This window comes from Pelmatolapia mariae, linkage group LG1 (assembly GCF_036321145.2).
Source record: "Pelmatolapia mariae isolate MD_Pm_ZW linkage group LG1, Pm_UMD_F_2, whole genome shotgun sequence".
Lineage (NCBI taxonomy): Eukaryota > Metazoa > Chordata > Actinopteri > Cichliformes > Cichlidae > Pelmatolapia > Pelmatolapia mariae.
This window is the reverse complement of record NC_086227.1, coordinates 6,814,063-6,833,854: the sequence shown is the minus strand read 5'-3', so window position 1 is coordinate 6,833,854 and position 19,792 is coordinate 6,814,063. Positions and strand designations below refer to the sequence as shown.

The 19,792-nt window shown below is 40.8% G+C and overlaps 1 pseudogene; it reads right to left on the bottom strand.

The window, feature by feature from the left end:
• Positions 1-331: 331 nt before the first annotated feature.
• Positions 332-19,792, bottom strand: part of LOC134615573 (non-muscle caldesmon-like) — a 31,422-nt pseudogene continuing 11,961 nt past the window's right edge.

Below are 19,792 nucleotides of genomic sequence, written 5' to 3'. Positions count from 1 at the left end.
GCATTTCCCCCACAAATCCAGCAACAGATACTGTCATGAAACCACCCATGATTAAAGCCGATGTGATTGATTCTGCCACTCCTGCCTCTCTGCCTCAGGCCTCAATCTCAGTAAAAGCTCCATCCCCAAACAGAGGAACGTCACCACTATCTCAGCAAAAAACTGGACTCAAAGGCAAGGATGTTCTCAAGTCCAAACCAGCTGCACCAACAGGAACCCCGATAGTCAAAGCCTCCATGAAGTCAGTGACATCAACTGCATCTTCAATTGCTGACAAGAAGCCTGTTGCAGCAGAAATATCTCCTTCATCCAGTGAGCAGAAAGCAGCCCAGAAGCCAAAAGGCCTTAAGAGTAAGCTTAGTGGTTGGACACGACTGAAGAAGCACATGGTCGTTGAGCCAGAGGAACCCCAGTTTCCAGAGTCAGAGGCTAAACCTCAGGTTAATTCCAGTGGCAGCGATAAGAAAATAGAACAAATTGATAACAAGTCGACAGCAGACCAACATGATCAGGAGGTAGCTACGAACAAAGAAGGTCCTAAAGCACTGAAGATGTGGGATGCACTCCTCTTTCAGATGTTCTCCACCAAAGAGCGAATTATGCACCAGATCAACGCCAACAAGACTGATTCAGACAAGAAAAAGTCTGCTAAAGATAATCAGGCAGAGGTTCCTTCATTTGTCAATCGTCTCCCAATTTTACTGTACAGCCCTCGATTTGATGCCAGGAAGCTGAAAGAAGCAGTGGAGAAGCCGCTCACAAAAATAGCAGCAGTGTTTGAAAGGGGGCTGATAAAACGGAAATCTCAGGAGGAAGAACGGAAGGACTTCAACAGAACAGCCAAAGGATTTGGTTCAACAAAGGCTGCAGATATGGAATGATGGAAATGATAATGATTTGAAAATTATATATCAAATCGCTAATTCATAACTCAATAGACAGAACACTGAAAGTAATTTGAAAAAAACAAAAACAAAATATTGGCTGACTATTCTTGGAAAGGTGGTGAAGGCTGCAAAATGACAACAACGCTGCAACAAGTGTTTGACCCAAGGCTGGAACTTTGTCATTGCCGTGGTGTAGTTTAAAGTATAAAGGTAAAGAAAGTAATGAAAAAGTAAAGAAAAAAAAAGAAAGAAATCCCTGCTACACAATAGATGTTTTCAAGTACTCTTAGTGGTGAAGAAGTGCAGGTTTACTTGACCAAAAAAGTAAACTTGACAAAAAAAAAAAAAACATAACGTAAAAAGGAGGAAAAATATTAAAGAAACACATTATAAATTCTAAATCTACTTGCTTAAATTTTTCTTTTTTCATTTGATCGTGGGCTAGTTGGGAGTTTTAAATGCTTTTATTGTAGATTTGATTGTTTTATTTGTAATGCTTGACCTTTTTCTATTTTTCTAAACAATTTAAAGCTTCTAGTATTCATCGCTGGCAGGCAGTTTGTCTGTGTAATAAAAAGGGCTTTGACATTCCTGCAACAACAGGGCAGATGGATTTTGAAAGAAGGCACACTTCCTGAGACAAATGAAGATTCAACGTGTGGTCAGAATAAATGTAGGTTTCTGTAAGTCAGATATTGATGAGAAAAAAGTGTTGGTTTTCAGGCAAGGCGGGAAACAACAATTAGTGTATAGGTTGGCATACTGCAGAGGTGGGCATTAATGAAAAAATATTGTGTTAACTACAGGAGCAATGTTTATGGTTTTAGCCATGCTAGCAACTTTAGGACCTGGATAGACCATTCTTCCAATGGTACGGTGGTCTGTTGGGTGTTCTTGACCTAATATCTTCACCTTCTATGTAAACAAGCAATAGATTTTGTACTGATATCAATGCCCCTGTTAGAACACAACCAAATTACCGTTGTTTTTATCTGCCACAAATAGTCATGGTCAAGTCTGGGCCTTCATTAGGTCCAAACTTTAGTTTGTCCAGTTCTCAGATACCAAAGTACCATACATAATGGCTTATTAATTAACAATAGCATGCTAGCATGCTAACAAACTAGACTAAAATGATTAAGGCTGTTAAGTGTTATGCCTGGTAAACTTGTGCTAGCTTTGTCACAATGTTATTAAAGCTTAAACACTGTTGTGCCTCAGTGCAGACTGAGAGAGCTGCTAGCATGGCTCAAAACTTGTTTCTTTTTAATAGCTTAATCATATATTGCTCAGGCTGGGGGCATCCCAGAATCAAATCCCTTTTCCATCACTCTTAATTCATAATGGTAAAGATTAGCTCCTCTGTCAGCAAAGTCAGTTGCACCAACAGTTGCCTCAAGGTGCTTTCTATTGTAAGGTAAAAAACCTACAATAATACAACAATACAAAATGATACCTATGAAAGTAGATATTTTCCTGTATGAGCATGTTGGAGAATGATAGTTTCCACCAAACAATGATGATATGATAAACTATCTTCATCTAGTGTGATAGTTAAAACAACATGAACTGTTTTATTGGTGAGGATTAGTTTCCTACATTGTTACAAATTGTTAAGGGCTTCTGACTAGATTGCAAGAAGGATGTGTATATATATAACCACTGGTAAATGATGATGACAGTAAATATGGCTGATGTAGGAAGACAAACTGAAGGAAAATGAGTGAAGAGTAGATTTGTGATATTTCACGTGTCTGTCTATAGGATTGTGCTGGACGGGATGCTGTTTTGTTTAAATCTTTCTCTTACATTACTGGGATTCAAAATCTGTTTAGTTTGGGTTTTTTTCTGAGATCACCATTGTGATGTGGAATTTCTTCATTGAAGGGGACTTAAATCACATAATCTAAAAACAGCCCCATTTATTATGCTGATGCTTAATATATCTTTGTGTGATTTTTAAAAATACAAAAAGTTTTGTGAAACTGTTGGATTTTTCTTTTTTTCCCCTTCTCTGAGGAAATACTGTGAAAGTTCCAAGTGGCGGATCAGAGAGGATAGCTCATTAGAATGTTCCACTGTTATACTTGGGTTATTTTCAGCCCCTCCAAAGTCTTAATATTTGACTTCCCCGTTTGGTCAAAAACAGGGAAAGATCTTTTTTTTTTCCTGATGACAGTTTCCTGATGATGACAGTTTTGATGAAAAAAAATGCAAACAGGTAAAAATAGAGAAAACGTGACAGACTAATATAACACATTAGTTCACATTTGATGGTCAAGTGATTATTTCTGACAGTGGGCTAAATAAAAGTTTCAGTGTGCATTTGAGCAAAAGCAACAAATCTTTTATTTGTTACTCAGACAATTTGGTTTAAGTAATTTAATTTCCAAACTTGAGTGTAAATATTGTTCAAGACTGTACCAATTGTAATTGTAACTTACATTTAAGATTCATACAGTAAAACCTTTAGCCAGTATTTTACATTTTAAAGTAAAAGTAAGGCTTTGGTATATGGAAAAGCCATGGTTAAACTAACTGTAAAAGTACTTCCTCCCATTGCTCAAAAATTAAGCTAGATTCTTTTCCATCAATATTCCACACATAGATTAATTGTCTCATTTGAGCCCCACCCACAATGTGGTGGGGCTCAAATGAGCCCCACCACATTGTGGGTGACAATGTCACAGTCACAACTGCACAAACTCTGGTTGCAAATAACATCACCGCTCCTGTAGCGACACACACTCTGATATTATATTAACTTAACTTTAGGGGAGCTTTCCTCCACATTTATATAAAACTGGATAAAAGAGTCATGTGATGAAACAGTCCTTAATATATTGCTCCCTCTAGAAAAAGAAAAAGAATATTTGATCACTTTTTCCCTGATTAGCTATCTCTCGATTATTGTGTGTTTTATTGAGCTCTTCATCATTTTCTATTTTGTATTTTATTGAGCTCATTTTCTTTCTCCTTTTTTCTTGTTTTATTTTTATTTATTTATTTTTTTTAACTTTTCCAAGCTATTTGCTGTTTCATAAAATTGTACTGAGCTGGGTCATTTTTGACATTCTGGCTGCTACGACATGACAAGTTTCCAACATTTTCCATTACAATAGTGCATCGTCTCTAATGTTAGCATTACTAGTTAAAGGATTCTCTCACCTGACTGGCAGTTTATGTCCTCACTGCATCCGCTGTCAACAGAAACCTTCTCATACTTGCCGTGACCTGTCACCACAAATTTATATCTTTTGCCAGTGGAGCTCTCCTGCAGTTCAGTTGATAAAACAATATTGATCAAGACAAACGTTTAAAAGTTTGTGTACTGCCATCCTCCGTGTGAGCGTGTACCTTTCCTTCTTTCCCAGACGATAACATGTCTCCAAGGCTCTCCCATAAATTTTTCTTGTTTAAAACACCACCAGGCTTGATTTCCTGAAAACAGGAACAGTAAACAAACCACACTTTGGTATCTCTGTCTGAACGAGCAACATGTGAAAGCTGCTGATGTTGCCATGAGGGGGCAGACTTTCACTGCCTGCAAACCTGAGGCTGATTTACACCAGACAGAAAAGAAACTGGGAAGCGAAAACTTGAAGGAGAAAAGAACAAAGAATGATGTGGACTGAAAGACATTAAAGAATAAGAAATAGTAAGAGATTTAGAGAATAGAGGAAAAAGCTGAAACTGTATGAAACTGACAATAATAATAAAAATAATAATAAATAATGATAGGAACGGAATCATAGCTAATTTTAGAGAATTTTGTGAATCTGACAATAAATAAATAAGAACAACAACAAAAAAGACATTTTAAGGTCACAGGACGACGAAACATTTTAAAAGTGGCCTTTTTAAATTATATTGGCATGAAAGACTGCCATGTGGGAATAGCTGAACACTCTTAATGTCAAGTACTCTCAGTGCAGAAAAAACAACAATGTGCATAGCAAAGCCTTTGGCAGTGAAAGCAGATGACACACACATGAAGAGTGGGGCAAAGTTTGATTTGCTCTTTCACCAAATACTCATGACATCATTCCCTTGCAGATGGCAGAATTCATCATTGCTTCTGAAATCAAACTTTTCTTCTTTTAAGCTTCACTATTTTGTACTTTATTTTGTATTCACTTTAAGGATTCACATTAAATGAATCTTATTTATTTACTGATTTAGAGAGGTCTGAAGTCTGAGCTTTTGGTTTTATTTATACAAACTACACTGACCTCATGATACTTTGGGTATGTTTAAGTTGAACATCCACTGCTATAGCAGTATATACAATGACAAAAAATATGAAATATGAAAAAATATGAGCAATGGGGTACCCTTTAAACAAAAGCTGATAGCAGCTGACACCGTGAACAGTGTGATACTTAAAGAGTGTGTTATAAGCAAGAAAATATTCATGTTCAGAGAAACATCCATAAAAGCAGAAGAAGTAGTTTTGTGTAAAAAGCACTAACCACTAGCTTGTTGAATAAGAAGTTTTTCTTTTTGCTGTGTGTGTGGGTTTTTTTTTTTTAACTGTGACAAAATCTGAACAAAAACATGCTCTTAGAACCATAGAAATCTTCCTGAGAGGATTAATAAACATGGAAGCAGAGGACATCATCCTGACACCCTGGTAAATGTTGACTTTTGAGCCACCCAAACTGACCGTATGAACATATATGGAATTGGGCAGCATGCATTAAAATCATAAATTAAACTTTTGGTTTTGTATATTTTTAAAGTAGTTGTTGCCTTTCCATTTTTGGTTGGAAAAAGACATAAAGACTGGGCAAAATACCTGTTTAAAAACTGATGTAATCAATTTAATGTAATTCATGTAGAAATAATAATAATAATAATAATCTGACTTACTGCTGGTTTGGAGGGGGAGCTACATCTGCTTCCGTCTTCACTTCCTTTCACCCACTGGTTGATGAGATCAGCAACACCCACTTTTAGAGCATCTGCGTCCTGAGAGAAAAGTGAGAAACATCATGTATTACAGTAATATCAAAAGCATTCCCCTAGGAATGCCTCCCGTTTTCTGTTTAAAATATATTATTTTGGAAATTATTGGAAACATAAAGTAACAACAACCCCCCCCCCCCCCCCCCACACACACACACACAAGTTATGTTTCCATAAACCTTAGATGCTGTGATCGAGGTGGCATTTTGGTTCCAGGCGTCTCCGGCCTCAAACAGGTTCTTCTTGGATGCAACTGGTTCAGTGGGAGCAGTGAGATCAGTCACTGTCTGGCAGCCTGATCGGCCTTCCTTTGAGGAGAGCTGAGAAAAATAAGATGACAGAAAGAAAAGTAGAAAAGTTTAGGTCAGTTCTGAGAATCTAGTGAGAGAGTCACTGTGTGAGCGAGTAAAGGAGTGCTAGTTTGTAAAGCAACCAAATATTAGTGGAATTTGTTTTGCCTTCATTGTGAAACGATGATACTCCACACATACACAAAAATGAAAACTCATTTGCACAACAGACCAATTTCTTCTTGATTTTACATCCTTCACTTTAATACTTTACCTATTATTGCTATATATATAGCAATAATGATGTGTGATTCACAAGACAATGTAAACCAGTTTATTTAAAAAATGTTTTTTAACGCAATAATTGTTGCCAGTCACAGGCAAATTGAATAGATGTAACTGTTTTTTCTCCACTTTCTTTATGTTTTATTAAACACCATCACCTTTTCGTTAATTTTAGAATTCTTTTTATTTGGATAAATACCCAGAAACACTTTTTCCCTGTGATAAATGATAACCGTATTTTCAAACGAGCCAAGACCACACCATCTTTTTCACACTCAGGTTAAAATATGTTTATTTTAACAAAGACCTCACAATGTTAAAAAAAAAAAGAAAAAAAAAAGGAAGAACTGCATTTTTACAGGAAGAAACCTCCAGCAGAAGGAAGGAGGATCAGGGAGGGAGGGAGGGATCCTCAGGGAGGATCAACCAACCGCTGCTAATAAAAAACAAAATTATAGCAGTCTAAAGTGTCCTCTGAGGTTTCAAGTGATCAGTCTGCGGAATCTGTTAATGATTACAAGACAATTATCCCACAAATATCCTCTTACTGGTTGAGAAGAAAAACACTCTGCAGTTTTACCTCCAGGGCGTGTGTATATTGTTCCAGTCTCTTGTCGATCTTGGAAACAGGAAGAGGTGGCAGTGTCTTCTTTATGTTGCTGGTGCTTTAGAAGAATGCATAAACAACAGAATCAGTCATGGCAAAAGTGTAATTCTGTCTGATTTTAGCATGTGGTACAAACTCTTTATGTCCTTCCAGAGGAAAGTTTGGTGTTTCTACGTGTAAATGGTGATGGACATCATATTACACTGAAAGAAAGGTTCCTGCACGTGTTAGATTTTGATCATTCTTGTGTGTGTTTTTTATTAGTAGGCCTACCTTCTCCTCAGAGACTCTGTTCGCTCTGTGATCTGAGGAATGGAAATTTTCTGTTTATTAATTTGCATTTCGCAGATCAACAATTTAAACAGGAGTAAAAAACCAAACAAAAAGGAGACACAAAAACGTCAGTGTTCTTTCACAAAGGAAATCAGCTGTCAAATAATATTCTACTAACAATTACATAATTACTGTCTTCATGACTCATCCAAACATTACTCTGATAAATTCTCTGTCTTCCTTCTCAAGTCCTCATCTCAGGTCCATGCAACAAAGATAGTAAATGTTCCCTCTCTTCAACCAGGTTCAGTTTAACAGGATAAACCTCGATCCTATAATGTTTATAATAAGAGCTGTTCAATACTTGACCTGTTAGACCTTTTGCAAAACACTGCAGGCAATTTGTTATCAGAAAACAAAGGTGTTTTATGCCTTGTTTTTACCCTCTGACAGAAATCCTTAACTTCCTGAGGCCAAAGTCATCATTAACAACTCCCAACCCCAACCCTAACTTTAACCCTAGCCCTAGCCTTATATGTCATTTTTGTTTTTATTGAATTGTTTTTCCAAGTCTTGACTATCAGGGAACAAAGATTATTCTAATTGACACACATAACTACTATTTACATTTGTTTAGAAAAACGTCTCTTTTGACATTCTTCAAAATATCGGGTTAGTCATATGTCATGACTTCAGGGGGTTAATCTCCAAAAGTTGAATCTGTTTATCTGGACGTAGCGTTTTGTGGAAGAATGTTTCGTCACTCATCCAAGTGAGTTCTTAAATCTCGGCTGACTGCAGGTTTCCCCAATCTTATAAACAGTGCATTTGCATAATGACTGAAACCAGCCCACTGAAGGAACAATGGGCTGGGAGGTCAGTTCCTTAATCATAATTATGCAAATTCTCATGACCATTGATCAACAACCACTGACCAAAACCCACTGATCAAAGACCACTGATCAATGGCCATGAGTACCATTCACAGAGAGTTGGGGAATGGCTGCAATCACAGCATTGTAAGATGGCGAAAGATGTACCCTTAGGCCCCCTCCTCGATTCAGAGATGGTCTTTCCCTTTTCACGTAAATGGCCTCCTTGACTCCGCGCTCAAACCAGCGTTCCTCCCTGTCCAAGATGTGTACATCCTCATCGTTGAAAGAGTGTCCACTGGCCTGTAGGTGTAAATAGGCTGCAGAGTCCTGGCCTGACGAGGTAGCTCTTCTGTGTTGTGCCATCCGCTTCGCCAGAGGTTGTTTGGTTTCCCCGATGTATAAATCCTGGCAATCCTCCTGGCACTTAACAGCGTACACTATGTTACTCTGTTTGTGTCGGGGGACCCGATCCTTGGGGTGGACCAGTTTTTGGCGCAGCTTGTTTTGGGGTTTAAAAGCCACAGAGACGCGGTGTTTAGAAAAAATGCGTCTCAACTGTTCCAATACTCCTGACACATACGGGATCACTACAGGTTTTCGCTTGGGCAGCGGTTGTCCTTCTCTCCTGGATCGGCTGGAGCTTTCTTTAGGTGTCTTTCCAGCTTTGACAAAAGTCCAGCTGGGATAACCACATTTACTCAGGGCCTTCTTGATGTGCTGTTCTTCTGCTTCCCTGGCCGCTGTGTCAGTGGGGATGGTGTTCGCTCTGTGTTGTAGCGTCCTAATGACACCCAGTTTGTGCTCCAGTGGATGATGAGAGTCAAACCTTAGATACTGATCCGTATGTGTAGGTTTACGGTACACGTCAGCTTTTAGATGTCCCCCATTACTGATGGAAATCTCACAGTTTAAGAAGGCTAACCTGCCACTTTTCATATCCTCCCTGGTGAATTTGATGTGTCGGTCCACCGAGTTAATGTGATCCGTGAAATGTAGTACGTCCTGAGATTTGATTTTCACCCAGGTGTCATCCACATATCAGAACCAATGGCTTGGTGGTGTTCCAGGGTAGGATAGCAAAGCCCTCTTTTCCACTTCTTCCATGTACAAATTGGCCACGATGGGTGAAACTGGGGAGCCCATGGCACACCCATGTTTCTGCCTGTAGAACTGACCCTTGTATGTGAAGTAGGTGGAATGAAGACACAGTTCCAAAAGCAAACACACTCGGTCGATGCTGAGAGTGGTCCTGTTGCTGAGGTTGGTGTCATCCTGTAATCTCTTACAAACTACCTCCAACGCTTCCGTGACTGGGATGCAAGTGAAGAGAGATGTAACGTCGTACAAGACCATGGTTTCATCTGCCTCCATGATGACATCTCTCACCTTCTCAACAAAATCCAGGGTGTTCTGGATGTGGTGTTCAGAGCTGCCCACCAGCGGGTTGAGAATCGAAGCCAGAAACTTGGAGATGTTATAGATGACCGAGTTGATCATACAGACAATCGGTCTTAAAGGTGCACCCTGTTTATGTATTTTCCTTAAACCATACAGACTTGGTGTAGACTCCCCTGGGTATAGCCTGTGGTATGAGGTCCGGTCAATAGCCTTGTCTTGTTCTAACTGCTTCAGACAGTCTATCACCCTCTTCCTGTAGCCACTTCCTGGGTCTCGTTTCAGGGGCTCATAAGTATTTTCATCACTGAGTAGTGACAAAATCTTCTCATGATAGTCTTTCTGGTTTAGCAATACTGTGCACCTACCCTTGTCTGCCAGAAGGATGATAATGTTGTTGTCATCACTAAGTGATGTGAGTGCCTTCCTCTCCTCCATGGTGATGTTGGATGCTGGGGGCTTTGTATTGCTGAGACAGGCCAAAACTTTCGTCCGTAGTTGCTCTGCTTCCACTTCTGCAATATTGTTGTTACGAATTGCTGTTTCTGTGGCTGTGATCAGCTCCACTAGTGGGATTTGTCTTGGTGTGACAGCAAAATTCAACCCTTTAGCAAGGATGTTTTTCTCTGTTTGGGTGAGCTGTCTGTCAGACAAATTCTTCACCCACTTGTCCACATCCTCCGTGTCGCATCCTTGTCTCTTCTGGCCACTGAGGACACTCTCCGTATTTTGCGGTGGTTTCCGACGTACAACAAGTAAGTCAAACTTCCTTTGTTGCCTGGTCTTCAGTGGGCTGGTTTCAGTCATTATGCAAATGCACTGTTTATAAGATTGGGGAAACCTGCAGTCAGCCGAGACTGAAGAAGTCACTTGGATGAGTGACGAAACGTTTCTTCCACAAAACGCTACGTCCAGATGAACAGATTCAACTTTTGGAGATTTACTTTCCTGGATGATTGAGAATGCATCAAGACATTCAGGGGGTTAAGTTACCTAATACTTTTATTACCGAGACAGATTTCACTTTGCAGCTGTAGGTTTTTCCTCTTGTAGCAGGTCAAATTATCAGTAGTTTTGCAATCTTTCTAATAGCAGTGCTGCCAGATTCGGGGTGTATCAGGGTGTGTTTGCTTGAGTTTGCTTGAGAGTGGCCTGCTGTTTTTCACCCTGACTCACCTTGCATTTACCATCTGCTGTGACGCGGCTGCTCACTTCATCCTGTAAAGAGACAGAGTAAGCTGAGACACAAATTCCTATAGAAGTCAGTGACACTGCACCAAAAGACACTGCAAAATAAAAAATATATATCTCTGTGGTTCACAAGTTATTTTACCCTTTCCCTGTTCTGAACTTTTTAACATTCATCAGGTCACCAAACCACTGAGGGTTAATGTTAGGGTGGTATTAACTTCAAATTTCAAAGAGGTTTTTTAACCAACAATAACAGGTTTTCTCACCATTTAAAAATCCTACCAATAAAACTGTGTCATGCAGTTCATGGCTGCTCTTTAATCAGTGTAATCAAACCTTAAGTTTGACAAATGACTCTCTTCCATTGCTGCACAATAGGTCAGCTGACACATGCAGGTTACTTACTGGGTAAAACTGTATGAGGAGTTTCTTTTGGGACATCAGGAGGCATTAAAAAGACATTGGGTTTAGACATGATTAATACAATGTAACACAATAAGACCTTATCATCAGAAGTTCATTACATTATATCTGAACAATTTAACATCATCATAGGTAAAAGTGCTGGGTGCAACTGAAGCTGACCCAGACCGATCCACGTGGTACACACCTGCTTCATTGTTAAAAAATGAAGAAGGAACTAGTCCATCAAAGATGAGTTGCAACATCCTCAAACAGAACCAAGGGAATTTTACAAGAAATTTAACTTTTGAAGGAAACACCTATCAAATCTGTAAAGTAATCAAAATTCACTTGCACATAACATATCACATGAAAACTTTGCATTGAACTTTAGCTTTAGTTGTTTTCTGTATTCTGATTGAACAATATGTAAATGCAGGAACAGTACAATACATCAAATTTTGTACCGGAGCATAGTAGATGTTACCTTTTCTGTAAGGAGGCTTACACTAGACACCATATGATTATGGAGACCCAGTAAATACCAAAAGAAGTCCTACAGATCACCCTCGGTTTTACAAGTTACCTTGAATGTTGGGCTCATGGGACCGTAGCAGTTTAATGACTCTTCGCCTTCACTGCTGCTGCAGAGAGAAATGGCAGAGCTTCTGTTTTCCAGCTCGCTCCACTGGTCTCTGCTGTCTGTCAGTCGCTAGGAAAAAAAAATAAAAAACAGAACATTTGTATTTGATAGACAGATGTGCAGTAAAAGTACATTTCTGTCCTTAATTTGTATACACTGAAGGCAAGGTAAATATATGCCTCAAAGCAGTATAAAGCACATATTTGTATTGTTTCTTTTAGAGTTTAAGATGATTTAAATTAATAAGCTTTCTTATTTCTTTAAGGCACATTAGTATCCACTTCACCCTTGGGTGGGGAAAAGCAAAATAAAACCAGATGTTGCTAGTTTTGGTATCGCAGCCTTTGTACATTATGGCAGAAAATTTTCCTAAGAGGATCAAGGTTTGTTTCCATAAAGCACAAACCACAATTGTAACAAATAACTACCCCCCCATCAAGGATACAATGACAGCATCTTAAACAATAACACTCCAGACATAAGCTGTTGTAGGATTAATGGTACAACAATATACCTCTCTGAAAGCGTAGCTGGCGTTTGGTACTTTTAGAGTGCACCCCTTTCAAATGTTGGCGGGGCTGGGTGTTGATGCATAATTTAATTTTGACACTTTTCCCCAATATCGCCCTTTTTTAAAAGTGTGAAACTTTTAAAACTTGTTTTCACTGTTCGCTCACACTGCATTAGTTGGTGGCAAAAGCCTAATGAATACCTGGCCCACTGCTGGTGATAAAAACTGGAATTTCCACAGCTCCTTACATCATTGGTGCTTTTGTCAGGCTCTGATTCATTTTGACACCCTCTAAGCCAAAGCAGCATTCTTTCACTTTATTGCTTCAGATCTGGAGCCAAATTCTATGAAATTGGAGTTGTTTAAAAAGCTTGCGTGTACTTCGTGAAACACTTTTTATGAAACACTGGGGGAAACAGGACATTTTTCTGGAGCTATGTCAGTAAAGTACTGACATAGCTGCTTTGTAGATGTCTGAATAACAAAATGAAATGCCTAAATCCCAACTTCTTAACATCCCACTATGTGAAACTGTTGGACACATTTGACAAATTGTGTGAGAGATTGAATCATGGAGGCAAAACTGAAGTTAGTTTGTCCTTGATGTTATTATCTCATGAAGATTTCATGAGATTCATTGTTTTTATGTGCACACGATGGATTATAAATGACATAGCCAAATATACAATTTAAAATTGTTTCCAGAAGAGTGTAATTCTAGTTGATTTGGAACCTGTGTGCTTGCTGCATGACATCCATGTCAACAGTGTTTTATTGAAAATGGATCTTCAGTCTGCCTTTATTGATAGACTCACAAACCTCCTGACATTTTCTGAGGTAGCATTTTGCAAATCTTACATGAAAGTATGATCTTGTCCTCAAGATTGCTCTACATTGATCTTATTGTGCAAAAAGGACAGTTACCTAAGTAAATTTAAATATAAAAAATATATTTTATATGTAATATATAATACATATATTTTAAATTAATTATATATATATGTGTGTGTGTGTGTGTGTGTGTGTGTGTGTGTGTGTGTGTGTGTGTGTGTGTGTGTGTGTGTATAAATCCATAGATTTCCTTACAATCTGTACAAAGCAAACCTTGTTTTGCAGTGTTCTTTCTTCTTCTTCATTGTCCTCCCTCGCCTCATTCTTGTCATCCCTGTGTCGCCACTCCCTTGAATGGTGGAGGTCTTCCTTCACTTCATGTGTGAAGTCCACCTCTTCCTCCTGTTCATCATCTCTTGTAGTCTGTCTGCTTTCTGTCGACCTCCACTCTTTCTGCAGAGTTGGCTGCACCTCTTCTTCTTCTCTCTCCTGCTCATGCTTGTTATTCTCATCCTTCTCCTCCTGTTCCTTCTGCACCTCCACCTCCCCCTTCACCCTGCAGGCTTCTTCACTGTGGAAAAGATAATTACATTGAACTGACCAAAGTGTTGTGATCCAGACACATTACCACAAGTAAAAACCTTGGGGAAAACAACAAAGAAAAAAACTCTACACAACCTACACAAATGACTGCATTTCAAAATGCCATGCAATAGTGAACAAAAAAGTAAAATCACTTGAGTACTGTACTTGAGCAAAATGAGCAGGGTGTAGTAGAGGCTGACAGTCATACTGTGTGATTTCACCTCACATGATATAATCTTTCCCTAACATTTTCTTAAAAATATAGTAATTATGTTACATTTCTCAACAGCAGGAAAAAAAGAAAAGAAAATGTTGGAGAAAAGTAAAAAAAAAAAACATATTACTTTTCCTAAAACTTCTGCCTGGCTTCCTACAGAAACTACGCAAATAAATCCTAGTTAATTTTGGGATTAAAGCTTCTCATACTGCGGTATAAACCAACCAAAACAATTAGGTCTCTGTCGTAAAATCACTGGCCTGTGGGCTGATAAAATTCTACTGGAAGTAATGGAACCCACAAACCCACAAAGTCCTATAAAGACATGATGTAACACATTCAGAAATAAAGAAATAACAAGGGAGCGAGGGGACCTGGCAGGCTGATGATTAAAAAAAAAAGAAGCTTTTGTTGATAAAACATAAAAGACATCTTTTTATAACAGGTCTGACTATATGTCAAACAAGCACAGTTACACAATATTTAAATCATGTTGTTTAAATACACCAGAGTGAACTCTTTCCACAGTGACCTTGCTGGATAGTGACAATTATAGTTTGTTCACATTTAACAGAAGATGGTTCTTTGCTATGGTCGGTAACAGAAAATCACGATTACTTCTGAGCGACAAATGTGTATCCAAAGTAATGTGTTAATTAATCAGTCTTTTAGAAACACTTTTTTAAAGCAGGCATTTGGAAAATATCACCACCAAAATATAATTTTGTATTATTGCAACAAGATAACCCACAATTTTCATGACTATGACTTATTTATTTTCCTATATTTTCATCAAATAAAGTTTGTACATTGAAGTTTTGTTTCATTCCTTTTGTTAAGCAAGCTCACTTCTAATTCTTTTTTCATTATTATTATTTAATTCTTTCCTCAACCCAAATACAATATAGCAACATGCTATGTTATATTTTAGCTATATTTGTAGCTTTTTGTGTTTAAGAATTAGAGAAGATGAGTAATGCTGTGTGTCTATTACCTAGATGGGGCACAGCAAGACATTAAAAAAAAAAAAAGAACAAGGAAAAAAAACTAACAGTGAGTAGGGAGCATATCGTGGCTTCATTGTTCCTGCTGCCAAATACGATGTCATATCTGCTGGCCGGCAGGTTGTGTGCTGCAACCTTGTTTCGTGTGCCAAGAAGACCGATGAGCTGTAAGATGTCCTGACTTCCTTTTTGTCATTCGAGGTCTATAAGAAGTCAAAAGCAGAGAAGGGAACACAACATCTTTAATAAATTAATGCTATATACCAAGAGTGTGCTAAAGATGTTTACATAGATCAGCTTTAATAGTGTTGAAGCTGGATGATGAGCTTGACTGTATTGGTACAACATTAGTTGAGTTTAGTTAGTTTAGTTAGTTTAGAACTCAAAGGAATTATTAGCTGTACATGTTGTATTATGGCATTATAATTTTAAATATTTCGACTTTTGATCAAGACTAAGACCATGCATTTTTTCTTAGGATTGCAATAATAATAATAATTTTTTCTTAGGATTGCAATAATTATTTATTTACTTTCCCCCCCGCATAAACCCCTAGGTTACAAGTTACGATTAAAAATCACTACAGGTAATAATAAACATACTTAAATTCCTCCTGTGCTTGCAGAGACATTTCCCTAACAATCATTATGTAGAGCATTATTAGTGTAAATGATTGGGCAACCAAAGTGCAGATTTGGGAACCATAACAGAGCTACAGTGTAGATATGAATGTCATGGTAATTTGAGCTTTTAATGATTTCCTTGAACTTTTACCACTTTGCAAAGCATTTAAGCATTTAATGACTTCACTAAACAAGAATTGGTGCACAAGTTCTACAAAGGGTCAAAGGTATACAGACGAGATTAAATAATTATATACCCCCACTAATTTTTGGTTAAATCTCCCTTAATAACTCACATCTTGCCGGGATGGTTTTAGAAGTCATTAGATCCAAGTGGTTGTCATACTTCTTGCTATATATTTGTCTCAATATTTGAACTCTACCAGGGCCTGGCAGAACTGGTAGAGCTCATTTAAAATTGTTGATTTCTAGACACTGATCTGGCTTTTAAAACAAACTTTCAATACATTTGAGCTCAGAGCTTTGAGTGGGCAATTTCAGCAGCTTAATCCTGGAGTGGATAAGCCCACTGCTTTATCAGTTCAAAAACTGGTTCTGATGTGTAGTTTTGATCATTGTCCTGTTGGCATATCCAGTTGTGTCCAACTTTCAACCATCTAGTTGTTGGTTTGAGTTGAAGTTGACGAATTCGGAAGTAATCCTTCTTCGTTATTCATCCACTTTGAGCAATGTCCACTGACAACAAACAGCTCCAGACCGTGATGCTCCATGCTTGACAGTTGGTACAGAGTTTGAAGCTCCGGCTCCGTCTGAGTCCGAAGACGAGGATTATCTGGTCGATGTCCCCGCAATTAGCTGGGCTGACCACATGGAATATGTTGATGGGTTATGATGATCCGGAACCATGCAGGAGCGCTAACGGACTTCAGCCTGGGTTGAAGCCCTCCAGCGCTTCCCAGGAAGACGATGATATGCTGGACATCGGCCTGGACATCCATGGTTTGTTGGAGGATGAGCAGGAGAGCTCATTGTCGGCCCAGTGTGCCGCTGTTGCTGCACCGGTCGGCCACGACGACACCTCTCTTTTTTCCCTTTTTCACCGTGCTGCTGAGAAGCTGCAGACAGATTGGCCCTCTCCTCTGCTAGCTCAGAAGCTGTCGCAGTTCACGGGTTTTTTCCTCCGAACGGAGCCCGCAATGGCCAAAATCCCTCAGGCCGGCACTGCTTGTGCCATGAGCTCCGTCACCATGCTCCAGACATGCCAGGCGATGTGCCTGCGGAGCTCGGATCTCTGGTTCCTGATGACAGCCCGCTGGCACCTTTTCTTAACAAGGTCAGAGTCGCCACGGATTACGTCCTCCGTGCGTCCTGCTGTGCAGCGCTCTCCCTGGGCAGAGGGATGGTGTGGCTGACCCTCTCTGACGTACTGGATATGGACAGGGCTGTATATCTGTGTCTGCGGCTGGGTTATTCGGACATTCAAGCTCTGCGCGACATCATCCCCTGACGTCAGGCGAGGCCCAAGCCCGCAGCTAGCCCTCACAGGCCCGCCACTCCTTTGCCGACTGGCAAGAGACCAGCGCCTACTGCCGCAGTGGGTGTGCCACCAGCGGGAGCACATCCTCCGGTCCGAGCTCCACGCCAGTCAGTCTGGAGCAAAGGCCCACCCTCGGGCCCCCGGCGGAACCCGACGCCCAGAAGGAAGAAGCCTCAGCCCTCCTAGCTGTGGTTCCGAGTAGAGAAGGGGTTCAGCAGCAGGAAGACGCTACTTTTACCCGTGTGTTGCCGCCCTCAAGGTGCCGCTTAAGTTCTCTCCAAGCACAAACCCCCTGCACACAAAATGCCTCAGGTTGTAACTCCCTGTTCAGGTGTGTTAAATGTTCAGGTGACCACGTCAAGTGTTCCCGCTGTTTTTCATTGTTGTGCCCCAGGAAAGGTGCCTCCAACAAAATGTGTGAATGTACATGTTCCCATGTTACAATCAATAAAGAGTGTTGTTTATTCTCAAACAATCGCAAATGCTCAGCCTGCAGGCAGAATGAGCCAGGTCAGGCAGGTGAAGCATTCCCTTGCAGACACACTGGGGGGCGACAACGCACCGCCGACGGTGCCGCAGGTTAGCTGGCTGGCTGCTCACTTCCCTCAGTGTCACGCTTGCGCCCCCTCTCCATGGATGTTGTGAACCGTTGCCATGGGTTACCGGTTACAGTTCCGGGTCAAACTGCCTTGTTTCCGGAGAGTCGTAAACACTACTGTCGGCACCAAGGCAGGCATCATACTCAGGGAGGAAATAAAGGCGCTATTACAGAAAAGAGCAATACGAGTGGTCCCGGCTTCGGAGACAGACAAAGGTTTGCACAGCCGTTATTTTGTTGTTCCGAAGAAAGGGGGAGGACTTCATACCATCCTCGACCTGTGAGTCTTGAACACGTATCTACGAATGTACAAGTTCAAGATGCTAACACTCAGACAGCTCTTGAATGCAGTTGGCCCGGGAGATTGGTTTGCCACAATTGATCTAACAGATGCTTATTTCCATGTGGCTATACACCCGAAACACAGGCAGTTTCTGAGGTTTGCATTTGAGGGCGTAGCCTACGAATACCTGGTGCTGCTGTTCTGGCTGTCGCTCGCTCCTCTGCGAAATTGGACGAGGCAGCACTAGCACCCCTCAGAGAGAGAAGCATCCGCATCTTAGCCTACCTAAACGACTGGGCTCTCGTAGCTTGCTCCAAAGAGCAGGCGGAGACACAGCTGTCACTGGTTCTCTCACACATTCAGACAGAGGGGTTCTCTGTGAACTTTCAAAAGAGCTCGCTAATCCTGAGTCAGCAGATTTCTTTCCTCGGTTTGGAAATACGCTTGCTTTCCAGCCGCGCACATTTGTCGGAGTGGCCGCGTTTCATCGCTGCCTCGCTCAGTTTCAGTTTTCAGTTTTATTTGTCATATGCAAGTTAGCACAGGGTCAACATTGCAATGAAATGTATTTGACGAGCAGAAGACAGTCACTCAGCAGAATGGTACAGTAAAAAATAGTAAAGAGCAACATATTAATAAAATATAGTAAAAGAAAAAAGATTAACAGTTTCAGCTGAGATGCAGACTGCATTTCCAGACGATATCAATGCTGGACTCTCTCTCACGGCCTGTGTGCATTGCATCACCTCCGGAGGAGGCTGACAGTAACCACGTCTTGCATGCTAGCTCTCCATCCCTGGATTGAGGCCGGGCTGCTGCATCAGGGCTCTTGGACTGGTTGGGTGTTGTTTCACAAGGTGGTGTCCACAGATGCTTCCCTAAGGGGGTGGGGAGTGCTGTGCGAGGGTGCATCAGTGAGAGGGATCTGGTCCGCAGCCCAGGGTGAGCTGCACATCAACCACTTAGAGCTGTTAGCAGTATTCTTAGCTCTCAAACATTTCCGTCCAGTCCTGGAGGGCCAGCATGTCTTAGACAGGACGGACAATTCAACAGTGGTGTCTTACATAAACAGGCAGGGAGGGACACACTCCCTTCCCCTGTTGAAGTTGTCTCGCTTTCTGCTGTTATGGTGCAGTGTTCATTTTCTGTCTCTAAGAGCCACCCATGTTCCGTGCACCTGAACCTGGGGGCAGAGAATGGAGGTTGCACCCTTTAATAGTGGCTCAGATTTGGGATCTATTTGGTAAGGCTCAAGTAGATCTTTTTGCCTCCAGAGTAAATACTCACTGCCCCCTGTTCTTCTCCATAATCGACCACAATGCACCCTTGGGCTTGGACGCGCTAGCGCACCAATGGCCAGACGTGCTCCCGTATGCATTTCCCCTCAGTGGAAATGATATCTCCAGTTCTAGAGAGAGTGCGTCGGCAGTCTCTCTCTCTGATTCTAGTGGCCCCTTGGTAGCCCACAAGGTCGTGGTATGCAGAGATAATCAGCCTGCTAGCAGCGAGTCCTTGGCAGCTTCCTATCCGCAGGGACCTCCTCTCTCAGGCGGGAGGAGAAGTGGTTCATCCATGCCTGTGGCGTGATCTGTGGCGCCTTCATGCTTACCTCCTGAGAGGTCAAACTTGATTGCTAAGGGTCTGCCACCTAGTAGCAACAATTCAGAGTGCTAGGGCCCCATCTACTAGAGGCTTGTATGCTTACAAATGGCGAGCCTTCGAGCAATGGTGCCAGGACCGCCACACTCTCCCATTTCAGTGCTCTATCCTTCCTGTTGTGTTCAGGTCAAATTTGACCGATTTACAGCTTAAAGCACTCATAAATA